This window comes from Nicotiana sylvestris, chromosome 11 (genome assembly GCF_000393655.2).
Source record: "Nicotiana sylvestris chromosome 11, ASM39365v2, whole genome shotgun sequence".
Classification (NCBI taxonomy): domain Eukaryota; kingdom Viridiplantae; phylum Streptophyta; class Magnoliopsida; order Solanales; family Solanaceae; genus Nicotiana; species Nicotiana sylvestris.
In genome coordinates, this window is record NC_091067.1 from 116614447 (window position 1) to 116623061 (window position 8615).

Below are 8615 nucleotides of genomic sequence, written 5' to 3' on the forward strand. Positions count from 1 at the left end.
TACATAAACCACCATTAGTTGCATCAACTATGTGTACATGCTGCTTCTGGCCTGATTCATCAACTGTTTTGGTGATGATGCTCATTTGTGTCAGTAGAGTGGCCATATTTTCAGCTATAGAGTTAGTCGGGTCTAAAGCCACTGAGTGAACCACATGAGTGATTGGAGCGTTTCTTGTTGTCCATCATGAGTTTTGTGCCATCTTGTCAAGTAGGATCTTGTTTTCTCTGAATGTTTTGCTCAAAAATGCTCCACCTGCTGAAGCATCAGCATTGACTTTCAAGTTATCTGCCAAACCCATGTAAAACCTCTACCCCAATATTTGCTCCGGAATACCATGATGTGGACACGTAACCAACAGACCCTTGAACCTCTCCCACGTTTCTTGTAATGTCTCTTTTGTTTCCTGCCTGAAGCTCAATATCTCATCAATTTGTTGAGCAATCTTTTTGGGTGGGTAAAATTTGTTTACAAATTGCTTGACTAATTCCTCCCAAGTAGTGATGGAGTTTATGAGATTGAATTAAGACAAGTCTGAGCCGCCCCCGTCATTGAGAATGGAAACAACAACAGTCGTATTGCTTTTGATGTCACGTTATGTTGCCTCTGCGTGTCATAGATTGATAGGAAATTCTTCAGATGCTGATGAGGATCTTCAACGTATGACCCAGAGAACAGTCCCTTGTTCTGCAACAAAATGTAGCATGTTATTTTTGATTTGGAATGATTCTACTTGTATCTAAGGGACTACAATTGCAGTTGCTAAGTTGTCAACGGTGGGTTGCGCCCAATCATACAGTGCTGCTTCTGGCCCAAGAGGTACCACACCCTGATTATTTGGGTCATTCTCGTTGTTTATGTTGTTTAGATGATCGTCTTCCATGTCTGATTCGATTTTTTCTGAGGAGTTCTGTTGTGGTTTGCCTTTCTTGTTTGCACGATTCAATGCCTTGAAAACTTTCTCAGGATCTGATAATGCTTCAAACAACTCACCAATTCTTGAGGAGTTTCTAGGCATGCACCTGTAACACCTAAGACTACAAATGTTAGAATTTCAATGATCAGTTTAAATTGAAGAAAATTAACTACACTAAGAATTTTTGCACTTCTTTTAACTGCAATCAATAACACCGTTAATTCTCCGGCAACGGCGCCAAAATTTGATGACACGCAACTATACCTTATAAAAAGGACAAAGCGGTCGCTGCAAATATATTCCGTTTAACAAGTTCGGAGTCAAATCCCACAGGGAATTAACCTATCAATCACAACTATTAGACTCACAGAAATTCACATATTCAATCTTCGAAAATATTTAAGTAATAAGTTGGATGTTTCCTAACTAAATATTATGTAATGAAAATGCAATGATTAATAACTAACTACTAACGGTTTGTAAGCAAGAATGGGAATGATCTAAGGTTTTAATTTCCCCTATTGTCGGAATCCTTTCCGCTATGTTTGCTATAAATTTGCCTAAGTCTTCTCTATCGTTCATGAGTACTCTGACTGTCGTAGCTCTCTCCCGAGTAATTACAACAATGTACTAGACATATTCTCCCGAATTACGCTAGCTAGCCTTAAGTACAACTCACTTAGATCGCACTCAAGGTTCGTTATCCCTAATTCCACAGTTAAACCCTTCGTATTGATCCCTCACATATGTTAGGAGTGATGATGTTCAATAACTACCTAAATATGAACTCTCTTCCGAGTAATTCACATTAAATAGGAAAAGTTAATTGAGAGCTCTTCAATCAACAACAATAAGCATATAGTTGAACAAATAGAGATAATACTATGGAAAATCTATATTAACATAACGAGAAAATCACCCTTCAACAGGTTCCATCAAAACCCTAGATTATGAGTTTAGCTACTCATACTCATAGTAACAATATCCAAAGTAATTTGCATAATTAAATTACAGAGTAAAGATAGTGGGATGTAGAAATCAATAATTCGAACTCCCAAGTAGTGTTCAACGAGCTATTCTTGCCTCCGGTTGCAAAAGTCCTTCAAAGTGGCATTTTTGGGTCTATTTATAAGTTTGGGACAAGCCCTAAATGTGTAGGTCAACTCCTAATCAAGCCGGGAAACAATTAAAACCTTCAAAACTCGGACTGGCCCTGGCCTTAGGGCTGGCTAACGCCAGCCTCTGACTGGCTTTAAGCTGGCGTCTCCAGGCTAACGCCTGACTAGGCCTGGCTTTAAGCTGGCGTTGCTAGGCTAACGCCTGGTTGGGCCTGGATTTAAGCTGGCCTCGCCAGGCTAAAGCCTGGTCGAGCTGGCTTTTGCCCGGCTTCTCCTTTTCAGTATTCTCGAGCGCACTTTCGTCGTTTAAGCATCCCTTTAGCTCTACTTTCATTTTCGATGCACCTACATATAAAATAAACTTCATTATGCTAACAAAGTATAATTTAACATTAAAGCATGTAAAACACAAAGCATATAATGTGCAAAACCATGAATTATAGCCACACATCATGTATCACATGTGTCGCAGAAGAATCTTTTGGACTCGATTTTAACTATGAATTTTGATACCAAATCACCTCCAATTTTCTTTAAATTTTACTTATTGACTCATCTATATGTTAATAATGAATTTCAACCATACCCATGGTAAAAAGTCCCTTTTGCTTATATATATTGTATTTCATTACCTTGTTCGCTACCTCATCCATAAAATTTCCTTTCTGTTTTGCATCTAATATTGCTGATCACGCTTAAAAACATGAAAAATATTTTCGTATAATTCTTGGAAAGAAAGAATTTTTATTTAAATGTGTTTAGTTAGTTTTGATAAACTTATAATTAATGACTAAAAGAAAGGTTGATAAATTAGGAGTAACTTATTTGGAGCATTTCCGTAAGACCCTTTTTTGTAGTTATGTGTCAAATGTGGACGCAGAGAAATTTTATTCGCACAAAACAAAGTACTTGTGTGAGTTTCTTTTATTTTTGGAAAGGAATTTTTATATTTCTATGCCATATAGGAAACTATATTACCCTCAGTATTTAAGGTTTGATATAATTACATTTAGTATACCTAATTACCAATTCTATACCATAAGGTGTTTTAACTGTACATTAATTGTACCTTATATCACTCCTAAATTTATGGTACCGTATATTCCTCCAAATCCTACCCCCCACGTTTCTCTCTACCAACCCCACACCCTCACCCGCGTATCACCACACACCCACGTTTCAAACCATTATTCCCTCTGCTAAAACCAAAAAAATAATTAAAACCCTCTACCATTAACTCCCAAAATCAAGGTTTTTTTTCTACAACCAGTCAAAATCTTCGAAGTTCAAACACAGCAATAACTTTTGATGGTTATGATTTCGGGTTCCTTCAGTAATATAAGAGGGAAGGAAAAGAGAACAGCAATTCCACTATTGATAGCCATTAAAAAGCTTTGAAGCTTTGAATTCAAATTTGGGTTTTCAAAAATCATTAAAAATCATTATTTATTTGAATTGAGTGTTGTTGTAAATAATTGGGAATATGGTTTGGAGTTTATATCTCAATTTTGAGGGGTTTTGATGAAGATTAGACTTGATTTTGGTTGAATTTCAGATTGAAACTCGAAGAAGAAGAAGAAGAAGAAGAAGAAGAAGACATGACATACATTATATTGCAGCAATTGTAGAAAAACTGTAGACTGTTGTTTATTTATTTTTGAGCTTTTGTGTTTTTGTGTTAAAAGTTTTGATGGGAACTTGTTATTCCACTTCGTCTGTTTTGGAGCTAACTTGTGCAGAGGAGAAGATGATTTTTAAGTTATATATATTGTTATACCTTTAAATTCAAGAAAGTATGGTTGTATTGTATTTAAAGAGGTGTAAATTTGTAGAATAAGTTGAATGTGAGGAATGAGTCAAATAAGACCCACAATGGTTTATTCTACATTTAATCTTCAACAAAACTACATATCATTTGAAAAATTAATATGAAAATACAGAATTTCAATGTTTCTACAAATTATCTACAAAATATCTACAAACTGTTCATAACATAATTTATCTTTATTTTCATGCATGTTCGTCTAGAACACTAAAGTTACTTGATATGCCAACATCTCTCGTTATAGAGGAATACAACTTATCTACAATTTTCTATAACTTTCACACATTATTTTCACCCAGTGAAATACAACTACAATAACATAAAACTTACATACAAAATTTATACAATATGTCTTTTGTATATTTTGTATCTGATTATACATACTAAAAATAATTTTCATACAACTAATTATATATTATACAACCTACCTACAAATTATCTACAATTTTCGTACATTATTTCTACTAAGTTATATACAACTACAATATAATACCACTTAAATATAATTTTTATACAATGTTGCTCAACTTTCATACAATAGTTAAATGAATAAAAGAAAAATAAATAAACAACAGAATATAATTTTTCTACAATTTCTGTAATATAATGTATGTCATGTCTTCTTCTTCTTCGAGTTTCAATCCGAAATTCAGCCAAAACCAAGTCTAATCTTCACCAAAACCCCTCAAAATTGAGATATAAACTCCAAACCATATTCCCAATTATTTGCAACAACACCCAATCCAAACAAATAATGATTTTTGAAAACCCAAATTTGAATTCAAAGCTTTTTAATGGCTGTCAATGGTGTAATTGCTGCTCTCTTTTCGTTTGCTTTGTATTACTGAAATTTGGACATAATTGCATTTGATGTAGAAGAATTGTAGAAGATTTAGTCGTTTTTTATTTGTGAATTGTAGAAGAATAATCAATTCGTTTTTGAATTGTAGAAGAATAATTGCATTTGATGTAGAGATGCTAAATTTGAAACGAAACTGACGAAGAAGATTAATGTGCGTGATTTGCGTTTGGCAGATCTGGAAGAATATTTAATCCCCCAATTTTACCGCGCCTAAATAAGGAAGCCTACAACTACAATGATTCCTTATTTAATGCATGGTCTATATTTTGTAGAAATACTATTAGCATGAAGGGTAATATGCAAAATATGAACATATTTTGATAATATAGTTTCCCATATGTAGTTTTATGGGCCCCAATTTTACCTCAACAAGCAAACTCTTTCTCTTTCCAGCCTCTTAACTCAAGTATATCCTTCCTTTGATCTCCTCTATGATATTGGACGGCGCAAAACATGCTAACAATTCTCAAGAACAATTTTGCACGGTTATACTCTATATTGTATTTGCCGTTCTTCATAAGCAGAATTTGGCATAGAGTTTGAGTTCAATCAAATTGTAACACGCGTGTTCCATTATTTCAGAATAGGTCAGCGTCAGACATTCTGAAGTTTGAGAAATTCATTTAATTCAATCAATAGGATACATGTCTTGCTCTAAAAAGCCACCTATACTATTTTCTACAAAAAAGAAATCTCTAACAATTACTACTCTCTCCGGTTCAAAATAAGTAATTTTTTAATTGTTTTCACACATATTAAGAAATTTACCTTTTAATATTAATTAACAATGAAATTGATCATATTAATCTTTACTATCTCTTCACATAAACACTCCTAACACATACTCCAATATTATTTACTCCAAAGGCAATGTAGGAAAAAAATAATTTATGTCGAGAAGATATATAATTTAATCATAAAAACCTAATAATTAACTATTAAATGAATTACTGACATTTAATATGAGGATAGCAATTGATCTAAAGCTGTAAGTGAAAGTGATCGCCAACGGTTTTAACCCCGCATTCGTAAGAGAAAAACTACTAATTAAAAGTCAATTAGAAAAAAGGCATAACACTATATATATTTTAGTCAGATAATGAGATACAATGCAGAACACTGCCATACTGAATTTCGTAGTGGACGAGAGATTTATCATCTTCCAAATGTCGTCCATGGAATATTAACTTCTGCTTACAAAATTGAAGCCCCTCCTTTTCTTTAATGGCGGCCTTAACATCTGCAATGGTGTCATCAGCTTTAACCATTATCTTGAGTTTGGGACGGGTAAACAAAGCCAAAGAGAAGATTTGTGTTATTGGTGCATATCGCAGGATTAAGGTAGAACCGTTCTCGATTTCAGCAGAAAGAAGAGTCTGTGAATATCTTAGAACTCTCCCATCTTCATTCAACAATTTCTGTTTCTTAAACGGAATCCCTTTTTCCTCTTGAATGTATGCTTTCACTGCAGCTATACTTTCATTTGGTTCAACCATTAGGAGAAGAGATTTCGATTCTGAATTATCACCTCTGTCCTCAAGTCTACACTTAGGGGGTAAAAAACATTCTGGTAATGAACGCCAATTGATCACGTCCTTTGTTAGGATCGAAAATTGGGTAGCGCGAAATTTAGCCAAACAATGTTATAATGACAATAACAAAGACAATACAAGTTGATAACAACGGTAATTAAAACATATAAAGAGGACACAAATTTAATGTGGTTCGGTTAAAGTGACATACGTCCACAAGCGGAAAGGAGCAAATTTACTATAGCAATACACCCCCGAGAGAATAACTTCATAGGATCACTCCAAAGAAAGAGGATCACACAATATTTCCCAACACTCAACTCTTACAAACAACTTTCAATAAAGAAGGAGAGGAAGAAACAAGAAATGAAGACTCTAAGTCTTGTTGGTTTGTGTAAAATTAACTAATGGCATTTTCTTTTATAGGCAAAAAAAGTCTTGGCCTCCAAGCTGTAAAAGAAAATATACAACTTGTTCAAATGATAATTGTGAGCACGTGATTTTTGACCCACATGAATTACTCCTACAGAATCCCAAAGAATTAGATTTTTTTCCTTTAATTATTTGTCATTTTAGGATTTATTGTAGAATTTTCTTAATTATTTGAATTTTTCTGTGCATACTTAATTTCATCTAATCCCTGAAAATACAAAAAAAATACTTTGCATTTGCATTTAAGATTAATTTTACACTTTTAGGTTAATTAGCAATTTAGTTGTCTTATAAAAATGATTAAAATCACAAAAAATAACTCATTTTGCATTTTAACTTTTTAATTTTAAATTTTATAGTTTTTCTTTTAATTTAGGAGTTATTTAATTTTTTTAAATACTATGATGAGTAATTAGTTTAATTTGGTAAGTTAATTTAGCTTAAGAATTAATTTAGGTTTTAATTTTAATTTGAAAAGAAAAGGAATTTGAAATTGAAAAAGAAAGAAAAGAAATTGAAAGAAGGTTGATCTTTTGGGCTTATTTTAATTAGATTTCCCCAGGCCCAAGCCAATTTCTCCCCAAACCCGCTCAAAGTCCAGGCCCACATCACCCTAACTCGGTCTGCCCTTTTTATTAACCAAACGACGTCGTTTGGAGTTCTTGAAGTTAAATCGATTTGGGCCCTCCATTCTATCTCATCCAATGGCCACGGTTATTTCCCCCATTTCCTTTAAAATTGTCCGAACATCTCAGTTCAACAGAGAACTCATCTTCTTCTGTCTCTCATGTCCTTCATGTAAACCCTAACGCCACCTTCAAAATTCCGCCATTCCCCACCGGTGTTTGGCCTTCAAATCCTCCCAAAACTTTACCACACACTCCTCATAATTCTCAAACACTAAACCACCATCAATTTCCCCGAAATCCTCTCCGTTTTTCCTTAATTTCAGATCTTAAGACGGAACCCTAATTCCTTCCTCGCCTCTGACTCATCATGCAAGGGTCTGGGTTGATTTTCTCCAAGCGTTGAGTGGATTTCGACCTGAAACGAGTGTTAGACGGTTGTTCTCACAAGAACAACCCGACTAGCACTCATTTTTGGTTCAAATAGGAAGCTGCCAGATAGTTTTTCAAGCCCGTTGGTCTCTTATCTTAGGTATTTCTATTCATGTTTTTCCTGGTTTTTGTTCTCTTCTATCCCCCAGTCTTTCTTTTTCTCTTTTCTTTTTCTGTTTTCTCTTTGACCGTTTAAAATTTGGATAGCAGTAATTTTGAGTTAATTCTGGACTAAGTTTGATAAAAGTTTAGAATTAATTCTGTTTGTTTTTTCATAGTTAGTATTCAATGATGGACTTTTTTTATGTCATTGATTAAGTTTTAATTTGTTGGGTCAGATTGTGAGTTTCAAATACTCATGTGACTGAGTTGAGTTTAGTTTTGGGCTTCTGGTTTATTTCTGACCCGTTTTAAAACAACCCAGGGATTTTGTTTTGTTGTTTGGGTCGACCTGACCCATGTTTGGTCTTGAAGTAAAAAATAGAGGGTTTAAGGGTAGTTTAGGGATTTTATTTGAGGGGGATCTGGTATAACCGATTAGGAAGCTGCTAGGAAGGTGAGTTTGGGGCTAGTTTAATAAACATAACTTAAAATTGGGGACTAGCTTGCAAAAATAAAAATTAAAAAAGGAGTAGCAGGAAAAATCTGAAACCAAGTCTGCTGCCCTAAGAAGCCTCTATAAAAGGCTTGTTACTTCATGATCAAGGGAGAGATTTTTAGAGATTAGAAAACCCCCAAAAAGTTTCAGAAACGACGACTGAGTTCTTTTATACCCTGAAAACACTGAAAATTGTCTGCATTTTGTAGTAGAAATTTGCTTGGTTTTGTTTCTTGTTTCGTTGTTAATCAGAACTTTCAAAAAGCTCCAAAAA

The 8615-nt window shown here is 34.0% G+C and overlaps 1 non-coding gene across 1 annotated transcript; it reads left to right on the forward strand.

Annotated features, from left to right (window-relative positions):
* The first annotated feature begins 332 nt into the window (after window positions 1–332).
* On the forward strand, window positions 333–439 carry LOC138882458 (small nucleolar RNA R71). The gene has a single exon (XR_011404061.1). It is a non-coding gene; the product is annotated as a small nucleolar RNA R71 (small nucleolar RNA).
* Window positions 440–8615: the final 8176 nt, after the last annotated feature.